The 27,717-nt window shown below is 47.0% G+C and overlaps 1 long non-coding RNA gene across 2 annotated transcripts in view; it reads left to right on the top strand.

The window, feature by feature from the left end:
- LOC120541051 overlaps positions 1 to 22,304 on the top strand; it is a 79,860-nt gene extending 57,556 nt beyond the window's left edge. The window contains exons 2-3 of one of the 2 annotated variants that reach the window (XR_005635936.1): positions 5,151 to 5,221; positions 22,021 to 22,304. This is a non-coding gene — a long non-coding RNA (uncharacterized LOC120541051). The remainder of the gene's footprint in view (positions 1 to 5,150; positions 5,222 to 22,020) is intronic. The other variant, XR_005635937.1, reaches the window with a different exon arrangement.
- Positions 22,305 to 27,717: the final 5,413 nt, after the last annotated feature.

Consider the following 27,717-nt stretch of genomic DNA (forward strand, 5'->3'; position numbering starts at 1 on the left):
ATCGTATGATGGACACCAGTTGTTTTGGCTCATTCTGTATCTCACTATTGTTTGGCTGCTAATTATGAAAAAAACAATAAAGGGCTTGGAGTCTTCAAGAGCAAATAAGTGAAAATTAGTTAAACAAGTTCACTAGCAGCAAAAACGGGTCGCTAGTTAGTAAAAAGGGTTAGAATGGAAACTTGCAGCCACGGTGGTCCTCCAGGACTGGAACTGGGGACCCCTGAGCTAACCAGCTTAGAAATTAGTCACTCCTGGCTAAGTCTTATCTAATGGCGGGTAATTCCTCCATGAGACCGAAGAGTATCTGGCATGGGTGCCATCAGTTAGCGGAAGTAGGTGACATCAGTTTTCATTTGCTCTTCCAGCACCCAATCCCACAGTTCAGCCAAGACGGTTGGTTGGCTCTGCCAGCGTTGCACTCGTTGCTCCAGACAGTCCTTTGGAATTTCTACGGAATTTTTGTGGGCCGGTCGAGATGCAAGAATGCTTCACAATTCTCTTTAGGCTGATCACATGCAATTCCAGTCCTGTGCACATAAAAGTTATTGTCTTGAAGAGGTGGGGTGGCCATCTTGTGTTAATTCTGGAGATGAAGCCCAAATGGTATCACTTAGTTGTCCAGAAGCCCTGGGTAGTCCTCCTGGTTCAAGTGCATCGTCAACTCAACCAAAGGGCCCATTTCCTCCTCAGATCATCAGAGGGCCGCCTCCTGCTTGAACGCCACCTTGCACACGATCCTCATGGAAGGCTTCATGTGGCTTACGATTTACGCGTCACCTCTCGTGATTCAAGTACCAGCAGAAAGGCAACTCGTCAGACCAGATAACACCTTTCCAGGCTTCCACAGTCTGGCTTTTGTGGAGGGCTGTTGGCAAGGGCCTCTTTAGTGGCACTCCGCTCCAAACATCCTTCCGAGTGTGTGTTCAGACGTGGCTTGTTGTGAGCTGGCATTGACTGTCTGCAGCACGGTGGCTGACACACGGTGATGGTCCCTACTGTATCTGTGAGTCGTTCGATTGTAATTCTGGTGGTGACTATCTGCTGACTGCAATGTGCTCTGAGACCACTTGGACAGCAGGCTTTGACACACCGGCGGACTTGGCTGCTTCCTCTTCACCTTGCCCAGCACAATAACCAGTTTAGCCAATCATTCACCTTTTTCGTGCACACCTCGAGTCCTTGTCACACGATGACCGCCGTAGCACATGACACACTGGTCTGTTCACACTGGAGTGCCCTCCTCCTCTCCTCTGTCTGAAGCTTGTTTCACCTGCTACAACGGACTCTTTTTTGTTTTGTTTTGTCTGAAGAGCTTATTTATGTGGCACCTTTCAGAAAAGTAAAATTGTTCCTTGTGATTTTGTGCTTTTCAACTTAGTCCCCCAAGTGAAGAGAGGATTGCTTGGGTACTACTTTCTGTTTTTATTAACGTTTGGCCACTTTTTTTTGATTGGGACCTTCGAAGTGATCGATCATCGGGGTCTGTTGGCTTTGCTGTTGTAGTTTGAAGTCGGTTCAACTTTTACAAAGAGAATTGCAGTTCACTTCAGAATAGAAAACACATGAAGTGAAGGTGAATACTGGGAGAAAATAATGACAATGGTGTTGATAAGAGGGGTCCTTTCATCGGATTGGCTGGCCCAGCGCTGTTTCAGCTGTGGAATGGCCAAATGGGGGAGGCAGCTTGATAGCCGAAGTCTCCAGGACTCTAAACAAATCCAAATCCATCAATCCATTTTCTAACCCGCTGAATCCAAATACAGGGTCACGGGGGTCTGCTGGAGCCAATCCTAGCCAACACAGGGCACAAGGCAGGAACCAATCCTGGGCAGGGTGCCAACCTACCGCAGGACACACACAAACACACCCACACACCAAGCACACACTAGGGCCAATTTAGAATCGCCAATCCACCTAACCGGCATGTCTTTGAATTGTGGGAGGAAACTGGAGCGCTCGGAGGAAACCCACGCAGACACGGGGAGAACATGCAAACTCCACGCAGGGAGGACCCGGGAAGCGAACCCTTAAGGGTCTCCTAACTGCGAATCCAAATCCTATTATGTGATATCATCTACTGTTAAATTCTACCCCTTATTATTGTTTATTGTTATACTGTATTGAGGATTTGTTCTGTTCTGTGCATTGTATTGTATTGTATTGTATTGACCGCCTTCGTTTTGACACCCACTGCACGCCCAAGCTACCTGAAAAGGGGTCTCTCTTTGAACTGCCTTTCCTGAGGTTTCTTCCATTTTTTCCCTACAAGGGTTTTTTTTTGGGAGTTTTTCCTTCTCTTCTTAGAGAGTCAAGGCTGGGGGAATGTCAAGAGGCAGGGCCTGTTAAAGCCCATTGTGGCACTTCTTGTGTGATTTTGGGCTACACAACAAATAAATTGTATCGTTTTGTAAGAAAGGAAATCACAGGCTGGGGACGTTTATAGCATCTTCATTGTGCCCACAGAGTACGTTGAAATTCTGACGGTCACGTGCTAATCAACACACAACACAACCCGTCACATCAATACCAACCCTCACCCTCTCGGGTACCACAACTACTGAGCAGGTGAGTAGCAGAAAGACACACGGATGATAAGGACAGGTGGTACCAAACCTGAGTGACGTCACCAGGTGCCTTCTCAGTGCTCTGAGCTCTGCTGCCTTTATCAACACACATCCTCGACTGAGGCCGGGATTCAGCACTTCTGTCCACCATATGACTGCCCTCTTTACATGGGGCACATGACCAGTCCATGCCCAGTGTATGCTTTTCTCACTCACTTGTTCTTTTCCTTCAGACACACAAAGAGCTCAGTGGTGTCTTAGAGCAGAGCTGATGTCTGTCCTGGGTGAGCAGGGCGCACTCACAGAGCTTCTTCTTAGAAAAATACCTGAATGAATGAGAAGAGAAATGTTAGCTTCAGCACCCTGGACAGCCACAGTTTCTACACGCTTTCTTCCTCAGAAATGCAGGATCAGTCCATCTGTCTATTATATAGTGCCTTTCACATCTGTCTGTCTGCCTGTCTATCTTTCTGGTCTCCAGTGCCTATCTATCTATCTATCTATCTATCTATCTATCTATCTATCTATCTATCTAGTATATAGTGCCTTTCACATCTGTCTGTCAGCCTGTCTATCTTTCTGGTGTCCAGTGCCTATCTTATCTGTCTGTCTGCCTGTCTAGTATTATACTGCCCTTCATATCTATTATACAGTGCCTTTCACATCTACAGCTGTGGCCAAAAGTTTTGAGGATGACACAAAGCTACTGGTCTTCACAGAGTTGTCTGCTTCAGTGTTTTTAGAGCTAAAACATCCTCTGAGAGCAACTACTCCCAACCATCCAAGAACAGTTTTGTGACCAACATGATAGAGCACCGGGCCATAAGGCAAAAGTGACAAATAAGTGGCTCAGGTACCTAATTTGGGGTCCACTAAGTGGCTCAGGTACCTAATTTGGGGTCCATGGCCAGGAAACTCCCCATTGAGAACTTGTGGTCAATCCTCACACTGTAAGAATGGGTGGTTGTCATAAGTCAGGATTTGGCCCAGAAGTTGATTGCCAGCATGCCAGGGCGATTTGCAGAGGTCTTGAAAAAGAAAGAAGGGCCAACACTGCAAATACTGAGTCGGCATAAACTTCATGTCCTTGTCAATAAAAGCCTTTGAAACTTGTGAAGTGCTTGTCATTCTACTTCAGTGCACCACAGAAACATCTGACACAAAGATCTAAAAACACTGAAGCAGCAGACTTGATGAAAACCAACACTCAGGTCATTCTCTAAACATTTGGCCATGGCTGTATCTAACAATCTGTCTATCTAGTCTATAGTACCCCTCACGTCTGTCATGTAGTGCCTTTAAATCTGTCTCTTTATCTGTCTGTCTGTCTAGTGCTGTATGTAGTGCCCTTCACATCCATCTACCAATCTGTCTAGTATATAACACCTCTCACATCTATCTAGTGTGAGCACTGGGGGTCTCAGACTGCCAAACCCCAGACCCCACTGCACCGACAGCAGACATGGGTTCAAACACACAACTGTTCTGTTGTTTCCTTTCTAGCACCATAAACGTTATGCTTTTCTGCTTTGGCCTCCTCCTCATCCTCTCCCTGACTCCACCATGACTGTCACTTGTCATGCCAGGCTCAGGAATGTTTCCAGTGGCGCAGTTTTGTCATTAGGGAGCACTTCTGGTCCAGCTTGTGCTTACATAATAATAATAATAAGTTACATTTATTGAGCGCCTTTCACAAACCCGAGGTCGCTTTACAAAACAGAGTGAAAAAAAAAATTACACAGATGACAAAAGTTCGTAGAAGAGGAAAGTTTTCAGTTGAGATTTAAAGGTGGAGAAAGAGGAGCAAACTCGGAGAGACTGAGGAAGAGGGAGCCATAACACTGAAGGCCCTAAGAGTCTGGTGTGTGGGACAGTAATGTGGGACAGATGACTGAGCGAGGACCTCAGAGAGTGACAAGGAGTGTAAGGAGCTTGGAGCTGAGTGAGGTAGAGAGGGGCAAAGGTCATGTAGGGCTTTGAAGGTGTGAATTTAATCCTCGCTGGAACTGGTAACCAGTGAAGTTGGGAGAGAACAGCGGAGATGTGAGCAAAGTGTTTGTGTAGCTACGGAGTTCTGAATGTACTGTAGCCTCTGGAGAGATTTTACAGGGAAGCCGATGAAGAGGGAATTACAGCAATCAATACAAGACATTCTGAAACAATGAACCAGAGTCAGAGCATCATTAAAGGACAAAAAATGACAATGTTACGGAGATGATAGAATGAAATTTTGGAAAGAGACTTAATGTGTAGCTCAAAGTTAAGTGATGAATCAAACAAAACACCAAGAGGTCTGACAACAGGAGCAGGTGTGACAAGAGTACATAAGACAGCCAGTCAGAGCAGGACATGCCCTCAAGTCCCATGATGTACCTGGTTGTTCTGCTCTGCACTGCTTCAAGTGCTTCCTCTATAGTGTGGTGAGCAGAACTGCACACAGGATTCCCGAGGTGGTCTCACTAGAGCTTTATACAGTCGGAGCACAACGTCCCCCAGTTTCTGTGACATAACCTAACATTTTATTGGCTTTTGAAGTCTCACCCGCACTTTGCTTAGCTGATGAGAATTCTTTGTTTTTTCCAGGCATGAGTCGCCCTGTGGAGAGTCACCGATGGACACTTGACCAACATCATCTGAAGACCTGCAGAACGTACGTAAGTCAAAGGGACTTTCATTGTTTCAATTGAGCTTGGAGGTCAGCAGGGCCGATTTTGATGCGTTTTGGTGGCTCCTTTGCTTTTTAAGAGCAGCTCTGCTTGCTGGGTGGTCGTCCACTGGCCTGTTGGGTCAGGTGGTCTTAGAGAGTGGCTTTCGTGACAACGTCCCTTTCATTGTGCGCCGTTTAATGGGATGATTTATGGCAATGTTGGCTTTGTAAATGTGCCTTGTTTATCATTTTTCACGTTTTTTGGGTTAGATTATTTACAATAATGGTGTAATCGCTACTCTTGGAGGATCTTCGTGCAGCCGTTTTAAAAACAAATCACAGATACGACACCAAACTATTTTATTTAACAGCTGAACATTCTGGCGTTGTAAATCATGCCTCAAAAAATGAAATGAAACCATTGTAATTAACGGCACATTTTCTGTTCAGCCCAAGAAGATGAAATCTACTGGTATAGATTCTGCTGGTGACTTTCATTTCTGAACAGGCGTCTCAATCGGCCGCAGTGCAGATCGAGTGTCTGCTGACCTCACGAGAGAGAGCGGCCAGTTGAAACAACAGAAAAGATCACCAAAATCCTTCAAGAAGGGAACTCCGCACCCAGAGTGACAAAAGATGTCGGCTGTTCCCAGTTCAGCCGTGTCTAACAAAATGGGAAAGCTGGAGAAGGCAAACACGCAGATCGACCAAGGAAGACGTCAAAGTAAAAGGACAGGATGAAGATCCTCCTCGAGTAGGGACTCACGATTGCGGTTTTGGATTTTGTTGTCCTTTTTGAGACGCCTTCCATACTGCTGATCACTCTTTGGCTTCTTTTCCCAGCACCATTTTGTTTCTGTTGATTGCTGCCATTTTGTTGCTCTGCTGTGCGTGGCACCAACTGGGTCACCAGTGTGAAGCTCACGTTGGGCACGTCCTCTTATTCTGAGTTTGACAGAAGGGTCTGGCTGCAGACCTCCGCTCAAGAGTCAGCGTGACTGCACGTTTGTGTCACTTGTTCTTCATCATTGGACAGCCCAGATCTTAACCATTTTGTGATGTCACCGATGTATGGTGGCGCTCCGGAGGTCTGCAGCTGGACCCTATTGGAGTTTGATGACAGAGAGCAAATCCAGGAAGGAGTTTGTGTTTGCCCAAGTTGTTGTTTTTCTGGTATGTGAGATTTTGTCTTTGCTGGGCTGACCTGCAGTGAGGTGTTCGGTTTGGCCTGATGTTAGATGGCTCTGATGTTCTGGCTCTGATTTTGGTGTTTCCTGGCTTACGTTTGTTCTCCTGGTCCATTTCATATCTCCTCTGTTGTTCTTCAGAATTGTAAGCTGCCCTCAAATATCAGGGGACGTGTTTGGTTTCGTGACGACTGCCTTGGGTGCAGCTCAGTGGTCTTGGGAGAGCCAAAGACATTTGTGGCGTCTTTTTCTTTTATTCTCTCCGTGAGTTGTTATGGACAGTGGTAATCAGTAAGCCAACCAGCCATGTGTCACATTTCGTGTTTGTTTCTTCTCGCTGCCGTCTTTCAGTTCTTGTATTGTTAATCTGGTGTTTGCTTTTGTTTTGCCTGTGCTGTGTTTATACAGAATGAATTTATGATTGCTGTGCATGCTGTGCTTTTTCTTCTTCCTTTTGTGTTTTTGTGTTGTGCTAATGTTCTACGCATTCACCTCTGATGAGCCATGTGTTGGAGCGGCAGTTTCAACGTCGTACTTTCGATTCAGATTGCTGCTATTGATTCTGTGACTGCGGTTTGGATCAACGGGTGCCTTTCTTTGTGTCCTGTTTGCCTTTTTCTTGCCCTGTTGGCATTCTTTAATTAAAGTATTTAAAGACATTTTGTTTTGTCCGTGTTTTGGGCCCGAGTTTTGTGAAAGTTGCTTTTCCTACTCCTTATTTTTTGAACGTTACAGGTCTTAGCTCCACTTTTGGGCCCAGTCAGGCCTTCCGTTTTTGAGTTTAGGGCCAGGCCACCTCTGCTGTTTGGACCTGTGATGAAGGCACATGTGTGGTTCTGGGAGGTCTGCGCTTGTTTGCGATGCCCGAAGGTGGCACTGTGCTATAAGCACCCCTCTGTAACAAGCATGAGCCATAAGCACCCCTATGTGTCGCATCGTTTTACAAGCATGTTGTACGAGTGAGCAGCACGGTCTGATTTACTCGACTACACAGACTGTTGCTTTGTGTTTGTTACCGTTGCTCGTGTGTATCATCAGTTAGTGTGTGACGTGTCATCGGCCTTCGTATAAACTACACTACTGCGATCCCTGAGATTTATACATTTTATTTGCACCTATTTTCGTGATTGTTCGGTCTTTCAATTTTCGGGGCTATGAAATACAGAGAAATGGAATCTGAGGTCTGCTTTTGTGTTTTGTTTGTACCTCCTAACAAAAGTGAATATTTGTGAACCTTCCACGGCGACGCCATTTTCTTGTCCTCTAAGAACGTGTTGTTTACTGTTTGCATGGAAAGAGTGACAGTGCAAAGGTCATTGCCTTCAGTTGCGGAACTCTTTGCGATAATCTCCACTTCCCTACTGACTTCCCGGTTATGATTGTTCACTCTCGTGCAAGGCAGGATTAAGACCCTTCAGTAGCCCCCTTTGCGACTGAACGAAATGATCGAATAGGGTGGCTGCAGTCGTCCTTTGGTTCCATCGAGCGGCGCAGTAATGGGCTTTTCGATGTTTCAGCTGGGGCAGCTGGACATGCGCTTAAGTACTAGAATATAATGTGCGATATGACAGGCCCCCCTTGCCAACCACGGACCCTCAATGCGCACCCAAGAACACCCCTTTGGTAAATCCGCCGCTGCTCTCGCATTTGGACTTCGGAGCTTTGCTGTGTGTTTTTCTGAATTATCTCGATTCCCAATTTCTGGATTTTTTGTTCCCCCCGTCTGTGGTGAACGTTTATTCTGTGCCCTCAGGTTTTTGTCGGTTTTCCATGCGATTTGCACTTGACGTATTTTTGTCTCATCCTGGACCCCATGACTGTCCACCTAGCTCCTACTCGAGTGGTCTCAAAATGTCAATGAATGCACATGAGCACGTGTCACCGCCTCTCGAGTATTCTGTGCTGTACGCAGGGAGCCCCTCCGGGTTACCCACACGCAAGACGTGAGGGGCTCTGCCTGGCATGGTGCTCTCTCGTCTAAAATCAGGAGGTGGTAAAAATGACAACAATCTGCCCCTACAGGTCTCCTCACGCCATTGCATTTCTTCCAGAAATTTCTGAACATGACAACACCAAGCAGCGATCCTGGGTTGTCTCACACTGAGTGAGCGTTTTTGGTTTGAGCCCCCTCTGGCATCACTTGTGACAGGAGCACCTTCTTCCTTAAATTGCATTCGTTCTTCCACATGCCATCTGATATGTGTGTGTGGAGGGGCTCTTGTAGGACTGAAATTTGAAGGAAAAATGAAATGTCGGAAAAGTTTGGGGTCCGTGATGGAGGAGTGGGATGTAAGGAGTGTATTAGAGGCACAAGTCAAACCAGAAGGACGGAAAAAAACGGCCTATTAAAGATGGAGGGAAGTAAATTTAGTGCCAGAAAAGAATGTCATTGTCACACATGGTTAGAAAAAGATGACCTGAATGGAGCAGAAAGAAGAAAAGCGGGAGTTTGATGAGGTGGGAGCAGGGTGCAGGAATTAGGACAACGGGGAAATGTGACAAGGAGAGCGTCGATGGCGGTGACTTTGCTCGTCCTCGACCTGCAGCTCTCACTCCATACGGCCGGCGAGCGCAGAGTGCTTTCTGTCCTCACAGACGCTCTTTCAGATAATAAGCGTCGTTGGGAGAATCAGACTCTCTGAAGTCTTAGGAGGCCTATCGATGGTCACCTTCTGTTTCTGTTTGGGGGTGGCGGGGTGCTGGAATGGCGGCAGGACTGAGGCTAACAGCACTCGTTCCTTTGGCTTTTGTGTCCATCCTAAGAGGTCCATCCATTCATCTGTTTCGTTCTGCTTCTGGGGTGCGAGGTCAGCAGTCTAACCAAAGATGCCCAGATGTTTTCAGCCACCACCACCTCCTTCATCTCCTCCAGGAGGACACCCAGGCGTTCCCAGGTCATCCATCATCTCCACCTAAGTGGTCTGTGTCTTTAAAAATATGTGAAAGGGTGAAAAAGGGATGAAGGATGGAGAAATGGTGGTCTTCTCTGGTCCAGAAACACATTTGGGTGGTCTCTCTGAAAGAATAAAAAGTTATCTGTGGAAATGTCCGGTGGGCACGGCCAAGTGAGACCACTAAGAGCCACACCGCATTTCATTGACAGCATCTAACCACAAAATTAGTTGTGAATAGTTGGAGGCCCCCTGTGTGCCAGGCCACATCACGGATCTCGCCGTTCTTTACGTAGTTTACAGAATTTATCGTCCAGGGTCACCTGTGAAATTCGCTAGAGGTCCACTTACTTTTAATAGTCATCCTCCATGGTGTTCTTCAGAAGCACTTCAGAGACGTGTGGCCCAGAGTGTACGTGCGGCTCGGTGGCCTACAGGTAAAAAAACGAGGTGGTGGTCTGCCAGTATGGAGTGGGAATGTAAACAGCTGTGGGGAGACCGAGTTAAGAAAGTCACAGGGAAGTGGAAGGAGAGGAGTCACCACGCAGGCGCACACGAGGACCTTTGAACAGTCGCACCGATTTACATTTACGTATTTGACTGACGACTTTAGCCAAGACGGCTCACAACATTTATGATGCCATTGGTTCCATCTTTTCTTTTGGTTTTCCAATTGGAGTGCAGACAGGTGAAGTGATCTGCTCAGGGTCACACACTGGTGTCAGTAGGGGGTTTTGAACCTGCAGTCTCGGGGTTTGAAGTCCAAAGCCTTAACTACTACACCAAAACTTCCCCTGATTTCCTACCCAAACATGATGCCCCGCATAGTCAACTGTAATACAATTGGGGGTCTTCAGGGGACGTCCCTGGGGATTGGTCGGGAAAGCCCAGCGGCTGCCTTTTGGCCATTCTGATCTGCAGATCATTTGGTTAGAAGTGAAGATGGAGTGAGGTGCTGGTTGGATTTGACCTCCGAGTCGGGAGGAGGAGATGCGGAGAGCCGAATGTTTATCTCAGTGTTTGGTCCTTTTCTGGATGAACTTCCTGGACCCCCGGTGTGTTCTCTGTGGAACAAAACCTTTTCATTTTGGTTTTCATGGCACACTTCCTGGAAGGTGCAGTTGTATATGGTGAACATCTTTGCTATTTTTCCATTTTTCCATTTTGTGTGCCACTGCTGTTTGACATTTCTTTTAACAAGACCCTGATTTTTGATGTATTGGCAACTCGCTGTGCTACCCGCCTAAGATAACATAGACCCCAGTGTTGACGTTTGCGTTTGGTATGGGATTTGTAAGAGCAGTGTTAATGTTTGTGATGCACCATCTGTTAGAATGACAAATGCAGTGCATATGTCTCTGTTATGCACCATTCGGAATGGGATTCAGAAGGCAGTGTAAATGTTTGTGATGCACCATCTCTGAGAGTGATAGATGTAGTAACCGGACGGCTGCACAGACTGACACATGGATGGACACGCAGACACTTCTGCCTTTACTAAGGTGGATGAAGGGCGACTATCGTCTGTGCACCTCAGCCTTGTCCGTGTTTCTGGCCAGTCATGACCTACCAGGTGCCCAGGGGCTCCAGTGCAGGGGGCGTAGCACACCAATAAGTGAGCCTGAGACCCCTGAGTTCGCAGGTCATCTGCCAGGCCCCTTTTCATTTCCTTGTTAGACTGCTGCTTAAGGAAACAAAGAGAAACAATGAAGGCTGCTGATTTTTGTGTTTAGTTCAATTGTTTAAAAGAGGTTGGGGTCCATCAGCAGCAGGGACCGGCTATTAAGTGACAGCCAGTGGTCCGCCAGGTTTGGCGTTTGACTCCACCAGCCGTGGGGCTTCACTGCTTTCAGGCTCCTTGTGCTGCAAGTAACAGAGGGTGTCGCTTGTGGTGAAAGGCTGCCACCTTGTGCACATTGTGGGTACTGCATGCTGGCTGGCAGTTTGAGGTGACCCCTTGGTTTCTCTGTCTGTGCCCACTTGACGCCATCGTTTTTTCAGTTTGACAGAAACCCTTTTTTTCTTGGAGTTCTAAGCCAGCGCCTTTTGTTTTGTAGTAGTAGGCATTGTTTGGGTGTTTTATAGTAAAACTCACTTCGTCTAATGACATAAAGAAGGGTGGAAGGAAAAAGGCCCTGAAGGGCACCACTTCATTACCACGTACCCAAAGACTGGTCAGCCCCCACCATGTGTTGACCTACCCTTTGTGTCCAAAGTCAGGGTGATCAGCAGGGAGCGAGTCCGGGACAGTCACCTGAAGAGCCCTGCGGTCAATCAGGGGTCTGCAGCAGGAGGTGGGAAGTGGAGGCAATGAGTGGGTGTGTTGAAAGTGTACCGTTCAGGGGGTCCCTTGATGGATAAACGTGTGCATGTAGGGAGAGACATTTCACCTAAACCTCTAACATCGCTTACGGCATCTACATTTGTACTGTAGTGGAGATCTCCTTACGTTACGTTTGCGTCTCACCAGCTAAGATCTGCGATGGCGGGCCGATCACTCTCCGCATTTTCGCCTTCTTTGGGTTGGCTGTACGGCCTTCCCCGCATGCATGTGGACAACACGGTGGTCCGCTTTCGACTTTGATCCGTCACTTTTCTCCTGTTGTTTTCTAGAAACAAACGTGGCCTCCCCGCTGGCTGTCTGCAGCCAAGTGAAACATCGAGCCGTGAGCCGCTCTTTATGGGCCCGAGGCGTCCCAGAGCTCGGAACTCATGGCACAGAGTTACTAGATGGGCATCACATGCCCACTTCGTGTTTAACATTCTTGAACCTCGCAATCTGTTCGTCAACACTCTGAAAAGTGCACCACTGCAAACGGAGAGTGGGGCGGCCATGTGTACCCCTGGAAAACAATGACTTGACGGAGGGTGAAACTGGGGCAGAGACGTGCCACGTGTCCACATGCCCGCCCAAGCAACATAGCGTCTGAATGTGATTGAATGGTCCAAAATGATGAAGGCAGTCACTGCAGTGGCTTAGGCCCGTAACTTTAAAATCACGCTCTTCAACAAGAACAGACGGAGAGTTTAAGGTTCAAGGGCCAATGTCATACAGACGTTGGAGGAGTTAAGTGACCGAGTCGTGTGGTGGGGCCTACAAAACTCAACTTGCTGTCAGGTTGGAGAGCTCAGGTGGGCCGAATGGCCTGTCCTCGTCACCTTCTGTAGATGAGTGACCAGGCATATTGGATCACTGCAGGACAAGTCCTGTTCTGACCGACTAGCGGAATTCAACAGAGATGGCCGTGCGGTGAGGGGTCCTGACTACCCAGAGGCCAGACGAGATTAAATGGTCATGAAACGGAGTCCCAAGTGTGGACCATCACGATCCGCAAACACTTGTTACCTGTCCTGCCTTTATTGGGCAAAGCCATCGAGCACTGCGAGTGTGCCCAGCAGTGACGTCACATTGGCTGGAGATCACTAAACAGCTCAGCCATGTTGTTTGGACGTCTGGTGTGAGCGGCCCTCCTGAGGTCACTCCATGGCATCTCCCTTGGGCGCCAGTCTACTTGTCATGTCGCTATTCTGTAACAGAAGTACAGGCTCGTTTGTCTCATCACGTCCAACTTCTACTGACCTTCAGCTGGTGCACGGCTGGCTCTGACATGATCCTGTGGGACATCCTGATAATCTTTGGAAATTTAATGGTGGCAGGCCGTCCAGGCCCTGAGTCAGCCGAGCAGCTCCAGATCACAGCGCTCATTACGTCGTAGCTGACCATCGGGATGACGTTTCCATGCTGGCATGTGGTGCCCGTTTCACGCCATACATACTGCGGTGTATTCTTCCTGAACAACTGTACTTTCGTTTTCGTCAGTCCGGGATACTCCAGATGGACTCCACGTGTGCAGTGAGATCTTGTGGGGCGGAGGTTCCTACTCCATGCCCGATTTGTGTGTGTTAGACTCCTGAACGGAAGACACGTCCACCTGCTGAACCTTCAGCTGGTAGTCATGGGCTCCTTCTTCCCACATTATGACTTTCAGGTCAATTCTAGGGAGGGCTGCCACCTCCTTTTACCCATTGTTTGTCCAAGTGCAGACCCTCTGAAATGGCTTTGTAATCCATGCCAGCGCCATGCAAATCGCCAATTCCTGATTGGAGGCCTTCGGCGATCTGTCGTTTATGAAGCTTTCTGTAAGTGGCCGACTCCTTTTTTTTAGCGGTTTTAAACTCCTGAAGCACGCAGTCTTGTCCCACTGCCCCTCTTGAAGTCATCTGCCCAGGAGCTCTCAGAGTTTTTCCGTCCTCCTCTGTGGATACCTGAATGCCTGAGGGATTTGGAAATTGTAGAGAGAGAAGAGCTGCTCAGATTAAATAAGATGAAATCAAACAAATCACCAGGCCCAGATAATATTTATCCTCGTGTTCTTAAGGAGGCTAGTGAGTACAGATATAAACCCTTGACATATATTTTTAGTTAGTCACTGTGCACTGGTGAGATTCTGAAGAACTGGAAAATGGCAAATATCATCCCATTATATAAAAAGGGTGACAGGGCAGATCCAAGCAACTATAGGCCAGTAAGCTTAACAAGCATCACAGGAAAATTAATGGAAGGAATTATTAAGGATAAGATTGAGCAACACATGACAAGGACAGGAGTTATTCTGAACAGTCAGCATGGGTTCAGAAGAGGGAGGTCATGTTTTACTAACATGTTGGAATTCTATGAGGAGGCAACAAAAGGATACGATCAAAGTGGAGCTTATGATATTATTTATCTGGACTTTCAGAAAGCATTTGATAAGGTGCCACATGAGAGGGTGGGCATCAAGTTAAAAGAAGTGGGAGTTCAGGGTGATGTTTGTAGATGGGTGCAGAATTGGCTCAGACACAGGAAGCAGAGGGTGATGGTGCGAGGAACCTCATCAGAACTGGCCGATGTTAAGAGTGGTGACCAGCAGGGGTCAGTGCTAGGGCCGCTGCTATTTTTAATATATATAAATGATTTAGATAGGAATATAAGTAACAAGCTGGTTAAGTTTGCAGATGATACCAAGATAGGTGGATTAGCAGATAATTTGGAATCCGTTATATCATTACAGAAGGACTTGGATAGCATACAGGCTTGGGCAGATTTGTGGCAGATGAAATTTAATGTCAGTAAATGTAAAGTATTACACATAGGAAGTAAAAATATTAGGTTTGAATACACAATGGGCGGTCAGAAAAATCGAGAGTACACCTTATGAGAAGGATTTAGGAGTCATAGTGGACTCCAAGCTATCAACTTCCAAACAGTGTTCAGAAGCCATTAAGAAGGCTAACAGAATGTTAGGTTATATAGCACGATCTGTGGAGTACAAGTCACAGGAGGTTCTGCTCAACCTTCATAATGCACTGGTGAGGCCTCATCTTGAGTACTGGGTGCAGTTTTGGTCTACTTAAATACTCATCAGCACTCAAGAAGGTCCAGAGAAGAGCGACTAGGCTGATTCAGGGCTACAGGGATGAGTTATGAAGTTAAGTACAGTGGATCAAGACGGTGACTTTTAAATGAGTTCATCAAGAACACGGGGACACAGTTGGAAATTTGTTAAAGGTAAAATCTGCATAAACATTAGGAAGTTTTTCTTTACACAAAGAACGATAGACACTTGGAATAAGTTACCAAGTAGTGTGGTAGACAGTAAGACGTTGGGAACTTTCAAAACTCGACTTGATGTAAATAAGTGGATAGGACTGGCGAGCTTTGTTGGGCTGAATGGCCTGTTCTCGTCCAGAGTGTTCTGATGTCCTCGTCCACATTTGTCTGATGTGCTCAGGACGTGCAGGAGAGCAGCACACAAGTTTGAGTTTGCTCCTTACTGTAACGTAGATGAACATCACAGCAGATTGTTAGCCTGACTTAGACAGCAGTGCCATTATCTCCAGGCTGCGGGGATCTCGCTTGGGGTCTCATTCCTTTCTTGCCCCTGGAGGTCTTCAAAATCCCAAAGGCTTCTTCAGTGAGGCCTTCACTTGTCGAAATGGCGACATCTTGTGGACAGTCTGGGGAAGTGCAAACTCGAGCTGGCCGGCCGCTTTCATCGTTTTCATTATTCGACAAGGTAACTGTCACAAAGAAGGGTGTCCCGCTGGGCCTCCGCACGTTTTTTGTGTTGTGAGACATGGCGGCTGTTTCTTATGTGGACTTGCGGGTGACTTTCATCTTCCCAGCGTGGACACATGGGTCCAGCTCACGGGCAGACTGAGCACACTTTAATGGCGCACTGTAAAGGATGGGGAGGCGCTGGGCCACCGCAGTCGTCACTCCTTTGGTAATTTGCACTCAAGGTTTGCCTGGCACAATGTGGGCATGTGGGTCAAACGTGATACCAACATGGCCACCAAACACCACTGCCTGGTCCAGTGGTCTTAGATATTTTAATCTGCCCCATAATTTTACCCCCTCTGAGATGGGCTGTAGGCAGTGACTGTTTAATAAAGGGGTCTGTCTTGTCTGAAAATGGTGACAACTAAAGAAGCCCAGCTTCACGCGACCCATTTGTACCCGTGTGGAGCCAACACGTGCCATTTCAGTTTGTAGCAATGTCTGCCTCATGGAACATTGTTGGAGCTTCCAGGTCATTGGTGTATGAATGTGGGGGCTGTGGCCGCCAGGTAGGTGACAGAAATCTACGGAGGCTAAGTGCCGTGGTGAATGCCCTCTGGCGGGCTTGTCTCTCTTCTCTCACACACACACTTTTGACTTCTCGGTTTTATTTGTGGGACCTTTGTGACAGTCCCTAAAAGCTGGACTCTGGTCAGGTGTGTGACTAATTCAAGGATGGCTTTACGTCGATGGCCGCCTCTGGTGCTGTGGCGTCAAGTCACTTTGGTTTAGCACTTTGTCAACTCGTCCGCCGTCTCTCTGCCACACGCCAGGTATGCAAGGACAAGCCCTGGATGGGACGCAAGTCCTGTGTAGGATGAGAGCAGTGGTGCCAGGCATTGTGCCCTATCCCTGCCAAGCTACCAGAGGACATTGGCACACTGCTTTCGATCGGGACGAGACGTTTAAGAGATGCCACTCAAATGCGTGTGGCCACAGAGCTGAGGGACAATGGACATGTGGCTAACATTAATGGGTTCATGAGAGGGGCGGAGTAAACGTAAATGAGTGGGCAAAGAAAAACGGGCACGAAAAGGGCAACTCTGAAGTGGCTTACAGTAGATGAGCGCCCGATGAGCTGCCCGCAGTTCTGCAAGTGAACGCGAGAGGGCGCCGTCAACCCGCGGATCACGGGGATCCGACTCAGTGGCGCTGGCGGCTTCTCTTTCAACGAAAACGGGGGGGCTCGTGAGTGCCCACCTGAGCTTTTACCTCACCACTTCAATAAAAAAAAGGATAAGAAAAGAAAAGACGTGAGGCTTATTATATAGGAAGGTCATCATCTTAAAAGAGATCCTACATGTCTTCCACGGGCAGAAGGGGGCTTAAATAGTTTAGATGAGAGAATTTAAAACCTTACAGAATTTCAAGAGAAGGATGGATATAAATATAAAAAATATCATAATAAATACAAATAAGAACTTTAAATAAAGAACTGCTGCTGTCAATCACAGACTTGTGGGTGCCGCAAAGATGGTGAGCCGTGTGCAGAGGTGATGTCAGCTTCGAACTGGGCTTTCGATGGTTAGTAGTTTAAAACTGTACAGTACGTTCATCATCAGCAGTTATTTTTTTTTTTTGCAAATTAACTAATAAATGCATGTGCGCTAAGCTCCGTTTTTGACATTCTCAAGATTCTTTATTTGTCACATGCATATAAAGGACAACACGCAGTGAAATGCATCCTGATCCGCTTATCAAAAACTGTGCAAAGTTAGAAGAATATCAGTTAGATTAACAAAGATAACAGTATAGTGGAACATAATAAAGAAGTAAGATTATGTGAATAAATTCAGATTCAATGAAAGGATTAGATGTTATAATCCCTGATATTTGCATCACTTCTAATGTGTTTGGGGACCTTGAGGGATGGCAGCCAGGAGGCTTTACCAGCAGGACACATCATCAGTTGTGTGCCTCAGCTTCACAGGGTGTTTCGGCCATTTATCACAAGACACCCTCTGCTGAGGCAGGCCCACCGCAGGTTCATCAAGCATGGGCGTGTGTCTCGCCTTTAGCTGATCGCCTTAGCCGCCCAAGAGATATCATCCCTCTTCAGCCATAGCCAGCGACTGGTCCTCTCAGCAGTGTTAGCCAATTCTCTGATAGCCTGTCGGTGGGTCTGTCCCCTGACTCCAGCCTCTCTAAGGAGCTTCGCTGTTGTACTGGCCACAAAGCCCCTACACCCCACCTCCACCGGTCGCACCTTGATCTTCCAGCCTCTGTCCTCCACCTCAGCTGCTAAGTTGGCATACCGCAGCTTCTTACGGTCAAAGGCTAACTCAATGGCATCCTCCTACGGTATCGTCAGCTTGATGACGTAAGCAAGTTTTCGGCAGTTAGACCAAAGGACGAGGTCTGGTCGCAGAGTCGTTGTTACGGTCTCTGTAGGGAAGATGAGCCTCTGATCCAAGTCAGCTTGCATCTGCCAATCCCTGGCTACCTTCAGCGGTCCCAGATCTGGGGTTGAAAGGCTAGTCCTCTGCTTATCCCCTTCCTGAACAAATGTTCGTGGGTACTGGCGCACCTCCTGGTTGGTGAAAGGTAGGGCATTGATGGATTCCCTCTTGCACTCAACTTTCTCAGCGAGGCACCTTAGGACCTGGTTGTGTCTCCATGTGTATCTGCCTTGAATGAGGCTAGTCCTACAACCAACAAATGAAGTAGAATTAAGTGTTAAGGTGCCATAGTGCAGTGATTATTGTGCAACACCAAAGTTAGACTGGTGCATAGTTAGTTAAATGAGGCACTTTGTTTGTTTGCGCTCCTGTGATCTTTACTTTCTTTTGTTATATTTTCTAATTTTCCTACTTTCTCCACATGTGTATAGCACCAATGTTTGTGAACGTCTTTATGAAGTTTTACTTTGTCTTTTAATTCTAATCCCGATTGGACCTGCTTTTCTTTTTTTTTTTCAGTTCCTCTTGTTCCAGGATGATGATCACTTTTCTTATATTGTGAATTTGCACCTCGATTATTCTTTTTTGCTCTTTTTTCTCTCCAGCGCTTTTGAGTCTCTTTTCTCTGCGCCGCTTTCTTCTTTGCTTAGATGTCGACATTTCATTTATAACGTATTGTCCTTATACATTTTATATGCACAGAGACCCTGGATCTGCGTGTGCTCAAAGGCTTTACACGATTGAGTGTTTTGCTGCTCGTGCTCTTACTTAGTTGTAGAGTGTGTCTTGTAAAAATCTCATGGTGTACGTCATCGTGAGACGGTCTGGGGGGTCAATCTCTTGGCACAAAGTCTCATGTTTAACGTCCCCGCAAGACACTCCGTGGCAATCTTGCGGTTTCTTTTAAATGTCTTCCATGACAACATGAAGATCATATCTCAACTCCCTTGTTTCTCTCCTGGATTTTTTTTATAATAGAGAGAGATGATAATAGTAATAACTGTAATGATAAAATGAATAAGAACAATAGAAATGTACCTAAATAATAATGTTGATAACAATACTAATAGAAATTGTATTATAATTTAAAATGTACATAGTTGTATTGTTTAAAATTCTTTTCTTCTTCCTCCTCATTGTTGTTCGCACTATTACTGTAGCTGAGCGCCCGCCGGGTCGCCGGCTCACCCGCCGGCCGTTGCACCTCATTGCAGTTCTCCGGCCCGCTCAACTCGTAAAGCTCGGAAGGTGACGTAACGAGAGAATTCATTTGGACTCTGTGAAGACTTCGCTTGTGAACGCAGATGAAAGTTGTGTTTTTGTGTCAGTCTTCCTGAAAGTCTCCAGCATTTGTTTTGCTCTTATGTCACATTACAGACACACATTAAATAACATTAATGTGGTTGTTGAGTTTGGAGATTTCGTTTTTATGCTAAACTACAACCTCACTGAAAATAAACACAAAGTGGCACTTGTATCGGAATTGAATTATTGTCTTGGCAAGCTGTTATCCCCATTTGGCGCTGGCGGTGATCAGTCACGGTGACTGTTAGGGAGCCTTCTGTCGATGTGAGACTTTCATTCTTCTTGTCGTTTCACTCGCCGTGTGTCTTTCCTCAAATCAATAATCAATAAGTAGGACTGGACTTGACATATTGTTGATTTTATTAGCTTAAGGGCCTGTCTTAGTTCTGAAGCCCTTCTGTGTTCAGCTTCTTCTCCTTTAGCAAAGTACAGTGGCTGTACACGGTCTTCATGGTTCCATTTGCTACATTTTTGTCTGACCAGCTCAGAAGAGGTTATAGATGTTTCTTGTCCAGAGCGTGCGTCTTCAATTAGGTATTCTTGAAACTTAAGATTCCTTCTTAATTGTTGCCTAAAGTTTTATGACAGTGTCTCGTTTGATATAATGTATCATTTCACTTACTGTTTATCTGTGAACATGGTCACTGTTTTGTTTAACACCTTTCTTGGTACTGTAAAACGCTATAGCTGTAGTTACTAGAGTAAAACACCAAAGCTGTATTTAAAACTTCTCTAGTAAAAAGCTTGTAGACACACTGATGCGCACAGCGACTCCTGCTGTTTGAAGAGTTTAATTTCGCTGTTACTGTGGTTCTGTTACTAATTGGACTTCGGACGACTTTACTCTATTTCGCTGTTAGTTGAATTAACAACAGGCGCCCACCTGCGAAGGGCCATAGAGCCCCAGTTTTGAAACAGTTAGCCTACCTTCATGTTTTGGAATGTGCAAGGAGTACACGGTGGGATTCGAACCCAGTGCTTCATGACTTATGATTTCCGACCCTACCCGCCGCTCCACCGCGTCGCCGTGATTTGCCAGCCATTTCGCCGGTAGCTAACTATACTGGGTGGTGTGTGCAGCTGATCAGCTTTTAGCCGTTGGTTCGGTAGTTAACTAAAACTGATGTACGGTCGACAAGTTTAAGTTGCGCTGCACGCCGCCGCTTTGACTCTTTTTGTTTATTCTCCGTACAGTGCCGTATAGTACGGGAGTGGGCGTGTCCTCGGCGTTGCCAATCACTTCTGTATGCCTTCTCCCGCGCTGAGCTGATTTATTTTTCTAACCTGAATTGCGCAGCATAATTTACGAAAGGGATGACTTGACATTTTTTGACGTATCTCACTATATGAGGCGACACTAATTTATCATTTAGTTTTTTTTCTGCAGCGTTTGCGATTTGAAACGAGTGTTTAGGCAGCTTAATTACAGGCTTATTGGCATTCAGGCACTTGACGCACATTCGCACGAGGGGGGGGCGTGCCTGCTAACCAGAGGGCGTGGCTGTCAAGAACTCTTCACAAAAGCAGAGCAGAGGCGCGCCGCGGCTCTTTAGTTAGTGAACTGTGAAGGTGCGAGGAGCTGCTCATACTGCAGTGGCCTAGGCCGAGCCTTGTCAGCGGTGTGCTGGTGATGTAGTGCCGGGGGTAAAGTTTTGGTTAGTTAAGGATTAGTGTACGAGGACAGGGCAGACCCAATCGATAGCCTTCTCCGTCTTTAGGAGGCATTTCTTTTCATGTTTGCTTCTCGTTATTTGTTTGCCCCGTAGCTGTAATTTGGCTGCCGGCTTCATGCTGTTTGCGATTTTTCTGTTCACGCTTTTGTCTCACAGCCTTATTTCTTTGAAAACAGCCCTTAGTTGTCCAGCTGCTTTCTTAGCCGACATTTTGTCTCGCAGCCTTTACAAGGCCGGCTAAGAAAGCAGCCTGACAACTGTGGTCGTTGCTTTTCTACTTGAGGTATTCTTTCTTGTTGAAGTTGGCCATTGGGTGGTGTAGTTTAGGCCGGGTCCTAAAGGGGAACTCGGGGGCGGGGATGGGATTGGAGTGGAGCGGGAGGAGGGAGGGAGTGGGAGGGGTGGGGAGTGGGGAGGAGGGGTGGGAGCGGGAAGGAGGGGTGGGAGCGGGGAGGAGGGGTGGGAGCGGGAAGGGAGGGGTGGACCAGGGAGGAGGGGTGGGAGGAGGGGTGGGAGCGGGAGGAGGGGTGGGAGCGGGAAGGGAGGGTGTGGGAGGGAGGGTGGGAGTGGGAAGGGTGAATGATATACACCACCCTAATATCCCAAAAGTCTCTTATATCAGTATCCCTTCCCCACTCTAACCTCCCTCCCTTCCTCCCCCACCCTCCCTTCCCTACCTCCCTCTCCCACCCTTCCCTACCTCCCCTCCCCTACCTCCCTCTCCCAACCTCCCTCTCCCACCCTTCCTTCCTCCCCTCCTCCCCTTCCCTCTCCCACCCTTCCTTCCTCCCCTTCCCCTCCCTACCTCCCTCTCCCACCCTTCCTTCCTCCCCTCCTCCCCTTCCCTCTCCCACCCTTCCTTCCTTCCCTACCTCCCTCTCCCACCCTTCCTTCCTCCCCTCCTCCCCTTCCCTCCCTCCCTTCCCTACCTCCCTCTCCCACCCTTCCCTACCTCCCCTTCCCTACCTCCCTCTCCCACCCTTCCCTCTCCAACCTTCCACCTGACTTACCTCCAGTTCCTGCCCTTTCCCTCCCCACAAGAGAGAGACCAAGCTCCAATGGGGGACTCTGCCTCTTTACACCCACCCCACGAGAAACTAAGTTGGGGGCTTTGTCTAGAGGTAGAGCTGCCTCTTAAGTAAACAGACTGAATGTAAACTTTAATCATAAATGAACATTCATATTGTCTAATAAATGTGTTCCCCGATTGTTAATTGTGTTGTGTATTCATCACCTCTCTTTTCTTTCCAGGGTCCCATCCACACCTGCTGAGCTCCAGAGGTGTGAATGATGAGCGACAGTCCAGGATGAGGCACAATTGCTCGGTTTGTTGGCTTTGTTCTCATTTCATGACACTGTGTCACTTGATCAGTTGGGTTTACTGAATTAGGATGATGGGCTCTCTGACTGATCAAGATGGAGGATTGCACCTTCAGTACCAAAAAAACCAAAGACCAAGTCCCAAAGGGGACTCTGCCCCCCCCCTCCCCCCCCCCCCATCAAGCCCAAGTCCCAAAGGGGACTCTGCCACCCACCTCCCCCATCAAGCCCAAGTCCCAAAGGGGACTCTGCCTTCTCCCGAGAGAGCCCAAGTCCCAAGGGGGCTTTGTTTATTTCTTAAGAGGGAGCTCTATGTCCAGACAAAGACTGAATGTAAACTTGAATCATAAATGAACATTCATATTGTCCAATAAATGAGTAACCCCCTGATTGTTGCATATTCATCACCCCTCTCTTTTCTTTCCAGGGTCCCATCCACACTTGCTGAGCTACAGCTGTGTGAATGACAAAAGGGACAGTCCAGGATGGGGCACAATGGCTCGGTTTGTTGGCTTTGTTCTCATTTCATGACACTGTGCCACTTGATCAGTTGGGTTTACTGAATTAGGACGATGGTCTTTTACTGATCAAGATGGAGTATTGCACCTTCAGTACCAAAAAAAACCAAAGGGGGACTCTGCCTTCTCTACCACCCCCATCAAGCCCAAGTCCCAAAGGGGGACTCTGCCTTCTCTCCCCCCCTTCCCCCCAATCAAGCCCAAGTCCCAAAGGGGGACTCTGCCTTCTCCCCTTCCCACCCCCCATCAAGCCCAAGTCCCAAAGGGGGACTCTGCCTTCTCTCCCCTTCCCGAGAGAGAGCCCAAGTCCCAAGGGGGCTTTGTTTTCTTCAGAGGCAGCTCTATGTCCAGACAAAGACTGAATGTAAACTTGAATCATAAATGAACATTCATATTGTCTAATAAATGAGTCCCATTCCCCCCCCCCCATATTGTTGCATATTCATCACCCCTCTCTTTTCTTTCCAGGGTCCCAATTGCTCGGTTTGTTGGCTTTGTTCTCATTTCATGACACTGTGCCACTTGATCAGTTGGGTTTACTGAATTAGGATGATGGTCTTGGACTGATCAAGATGGAAGATTGCAGCATCAGTACCAAACAGAGAGACCAAGTTCCAAAGGGGGACTCCCCCCTCCCCCTCCCAAGAAAGAGAGCCCAAGTCCCAAGGGGGCTTTGTTTATTTCTTAAGAGGCAGCTCTATGTCCAGACAAAGACTGAATGTAAACTTGAATCATAAATGAACATTCATATTAATATAGGAGTCCCCTCCCCCCAGATTGTTAATTGTGTTGTGTATTCATCACCTCTTTTCTTTCCATGGTCCCATCCACACCTGATGAGCGACAGTCCAGGATAAAGCACAATGGCTTGGTTTGTTGGCTTTGTTCTCATTTCTTGACACTGTGCCACTTGATCAGTTGGGTTTACTGAATTAGGACGATGGTTTTTGACTTATCAAGATGGAGGATCCCTGCTTCAGTACCAAATAGTTGCTCTCCCCCCTCTTTAGTGACAACTCCATTAGCAGTAAACTGACTGTGTCCTACACAATAAAGTTTCAAACCGATTTTCAAGCAAAAATAGTTTAAACAGTTTATACACAAAATAGGCAGGCACTTCAGGGGTTTAATATTTTAATTTTCAGTTTCAAATTACAGCAGAAGTGGAGGTTAAACAAACTTCAGAAACAATTTGCTGAATTTACAGGCCAAAACAAGTCATGAGAGAGAGAGGATTCTGTTAACAAAGCAGATGTCCGATTACATAATATAGGGACAAACAGAATAAAATAAAATAAAAACAGTTTGGGGTCTCCAGTGTATACAGTGCTCTTCCAAATCAAACTGGAGGGCTTTTTGTAAAGCTTAAGCCATTTCACTAATCAGCAGGTAACAGAGGCTCACCAAGTGTAGAATAAAATAAAAGGTAACCAAGACAGTATCCTTCGTGGAGCCAGAAGTCACTACGTGTTGAGCGAGCAGGTCCTCTACCAGTAGACCTGTACCTGGAGAAGGGGGATGAAGTACTGTGCTAGTTTTAGCTCTGCCAAGTGGTACACTGGGTGGTCTGTTCTGCCAAAGTAGGACACAGCAGAGCAGAGTGCGCAAGCTCAAAGGGTTCTTAAGCTATACGGCTGCTTTTCATTTCCAGTCTTGTAATCCTCATTGATTGGTAGCCACGTCATGGAGGAGAGAACTTGCTTCATCTTGGGTATGGCACACCAGGCAGCTATCAGCTTTAAGTCTTAACAGCTCCTTATTCGGTGGTCCCACTACTCGGTAGACTGTTGCTCTAAGTTTGGCACATCCCAGAACTGCCTAGAGAGAAAAATAGCAATTTATGAAATGTGTTTTGTTTTTTATTATTTTTTTTTTTTTTTTTTTAAAAACCAGGCACAAGTTACCCACACTTCACCCTTCAGTCTACCTGGCCCATCATTGGCACCAACACTCAACCATGCTGGCGATAGAAAACAATTCTTAAAACAGAAGATGGATAAAAGTATGCAAAAAAAAAAAAAAAAAAAGATACCAGCTGATGAACTTGCAACACAAAAAAGTAATCTAAGCAAGTTTGGTGACAGGCCTACATTGTTCCCACTTTGTAACTGGATATTTTTATACCCTAAGTCAGTGTCCCCCCTTTAATTCTCATGTAGAGCTTTGCCCAAATAAACTGGATTTAGGGCCAATTTTTAAAGGCTTCAAATTTTACGTTGTGCTGTTTCGGCCCTGCTACTCCTATACAGAGATGGTCTGCAGGCACTGGTGAGCTGGGCTGCTGCAGTTCCAAACAGCTGAATGGGCCCCCACAGGCGTCCATATCCCTGCTTAAGCCCTCCGTGAAACAAACTTTTGCTCTGCCTCATAGGTTCAGGTATGCGAGGTGCCAAGGTTAAGGTTCATATTCAGGACTTGAAATAAGATGCTGTAGCTCAGGGTGGGCTGTGGCTGCTGGCTTTCACTCCTAGCAGACCACTACCGATTGTTAAGCCAGCCTGTTGTCTCTTTAAATCTACAATTACACAAGAGCTCTACACAAACTCAAATGCATTTTCAGTGTCACTTTTGAATTCCTTAATTCTGCAGACTTTGCTCCCCACGTTGTACCCAAATACTGAAAACAAGGAGCACTGCAGACACGGGTGCAAATTGATGTTGAGAGATGCTTGTCCAAAAGGCAGGAGTCTGAACTAGGGGAGGACCACCTTGTACAATTTTTTTTTAAGTAGCGCCGCCTCTGCTCTGTCATTTGCCGAGTCTTCTAGAGGATAGTGGCAAACGCTCGCCTGTGTGAACTAAGCTTCCCTTTTGAACTTTGTCATTTGCACCCATGTCTGCACTGCTCACACAAAATTGTCAGTGTCTGGATACAGTCGAGAGAGTGGACTACACAGAAAAAAGGGAATTCAAAGGAATGAAAACACCACCAACCATCAAGATGGGCCAAACACCCACATATTCTTTACAAGGCGATGGACTGGCAGCCAGTTCTCAAAGCAACACAATAAATTTGTGCCTCTGCGTTCTAAGTTCTTAAGTATACTGTATTTAAAAAAAAAGGCAGCACCAGTGGCACCCCAGGACTGAACATAAGGAGTCTAGCTTGTCGGTCCACTGCTTCTCCAGCTTTAGGACTGGGGTCCCTATGCCTGCAGCCCCTTGTTCCCACCAGTTTAATTGCAGCTGAGCACAAACAGGAGGAGCTGCTGCATTACTTCATTCCAGTAACAAAGAAGGGACTTGGGATTAAAAAATAAAAAACCCTGTAGCCGATTCAGACCCCCAGGCAGCCCACCTGCAATTCAGGAGAACTCCACAGTTCAGGATAGGAGACCACCTAGCAGGGGGCACTTACCCTGTGGTCTGAACATGGGTCCCAACACTACTGTAAAAATGGCACCTCCCTTCAAAGGGGAGATGTAAAACTGGAGGTCCCCAGCTCAGGGTGGATTCAGGTGCCCTGGCTAAACTGCCCACAGCCTGGTCATTCTGGCCCCCTCATTGGTCTAAATTGTTTCTCACACCCCTTCACCAGCTAATGGCTCATGTGACAGCAGCCACTTTCGTACCAGTACACCTGCCACAAATCTGGGTTGCTAAAGGGTCCACATTCACCTTGTAAAGTGCTTAACAGACAAGGAGTTGGGGGGGGGGATGACCACTGGGTTAGCCAGTGAAACTATGGTGGTCCTCACTCTAACATCTCACCCTTTTCCTCTCAGAATGGTCCTTTAAAGCTTCATGTGACCCCACCTTTCTGCACACATCTGGATCAGACCACCTACTGGGTACAGGGGAGGGTTTCTAAGTAAATTTAATTTCAGATACAATTGGCCTAAAGCATCAGTTTAATAGTTTGTTGAAACTGAATAAAGAGGAGTCCTGATTGCTGCTCTAACATTCATTCCAAGTGCATCGCACACAAGTTAGGTTCTTACCTTCAGGGTCTCTGCAGCCAGGCCTGGCATTGTGCAGATCTTCCTTCTCTGGGGGGGCTCACAGTCTGCTCCACAGTCTTCAAATCCTTCACTGAAAATGTGGAGAAACAGTTAATCACTGCAATATGAAAAAATGTGGACCACCTCTACAAAAAGACTTCAAGAAGCGGAATTGTGTGTGAGAGACAATTACAGACAAGGAGAGGAAGTCACATTAGCAGGTCTCTCAATGACACAGCAGAGCACAATTAAAATAGGCAAAATGTACCCAAGTACCCTGGCCTACCATATCCTCCCCAATTTTTACCACAAGCAGCACACTATGAGTGACGTTAGTGAAAACTCTAAAGTGAGAACTGGCAGAGTCAGACATTTACCAAGACTGGAGGACAGCAGGCAGGTTACACCTTTATGCTCAGTCAGCCAAGCACAGTGTGACACCCCCCTCAGAGGGCAGCAAAAGGAGGGGGGAATTGGGGCCACTCAAAGAACATCTCATTAAAATAAGATGCCAAAAGGGAACATCAAGTCTTTTGGATTTCACAGGCAGCGAGTGCAGATCCTCACCAGTTAGAAATGGAGGTGCAGAGAAGCTGAAGACCTGTGGCTCCTTTAACACACACGCCAGTCTCAGGTGCCAACAATGAACCTCCTCACAAAATGTCACCCTTTGAGAATTTTAAAAAATTCACAACCAGAAACCTGTGCGCTGCGTGACCTTCCAAGTGCACGGAGGGGTCTGGTGTGAAAATCCTGGTGGGGTCACATGAACCTGGGAGAGAAATCAAGACAGAGTCAGAACCAGCCTTAGAAGCTGTGTGGGCCCACAGATACCAAAGCAATTCAACTAGAACCCACCCACTGGAGCACATCCGATGGGATCCCAGCTTGGACTGACCCCATGATGGCGTTACCTCTGAACATCTAGTGTGGGGCGGTAAATGGAAGGGGCCATGGACAGCAGCTGAGAAAGCAGGACCCCAGTAAACTCCTCCAAAAATCACAAGCAGTACAAGGACAGACAACAAAATCAAACCCACCAACAGGTTGCTTTAAAGAGCTTCAAGGTAGAAATTCAGAAAACGTAAGGGTCAAGGAGCCCACCAAACCAGAAACACATCATGACTGCCACCATACAGGTTGGGGCCTGCCATCACTGGCTGAAGCAG

The sequence above is a fragment of the Polypterus senegalus genome, chromosome 12, assembly GCF_016835505.1.
Source record: "Polypterus senegalus isolate Bchr_013 chromosome 12, ASM1683550v1, whole genome shotgun sequence".
Lineage (NCBI taxonomy): Eukaryota > Metazoa > Chordata > Cladistia > Polypteriformes > Polypteridae > Polypterus > Polypterus senegalus.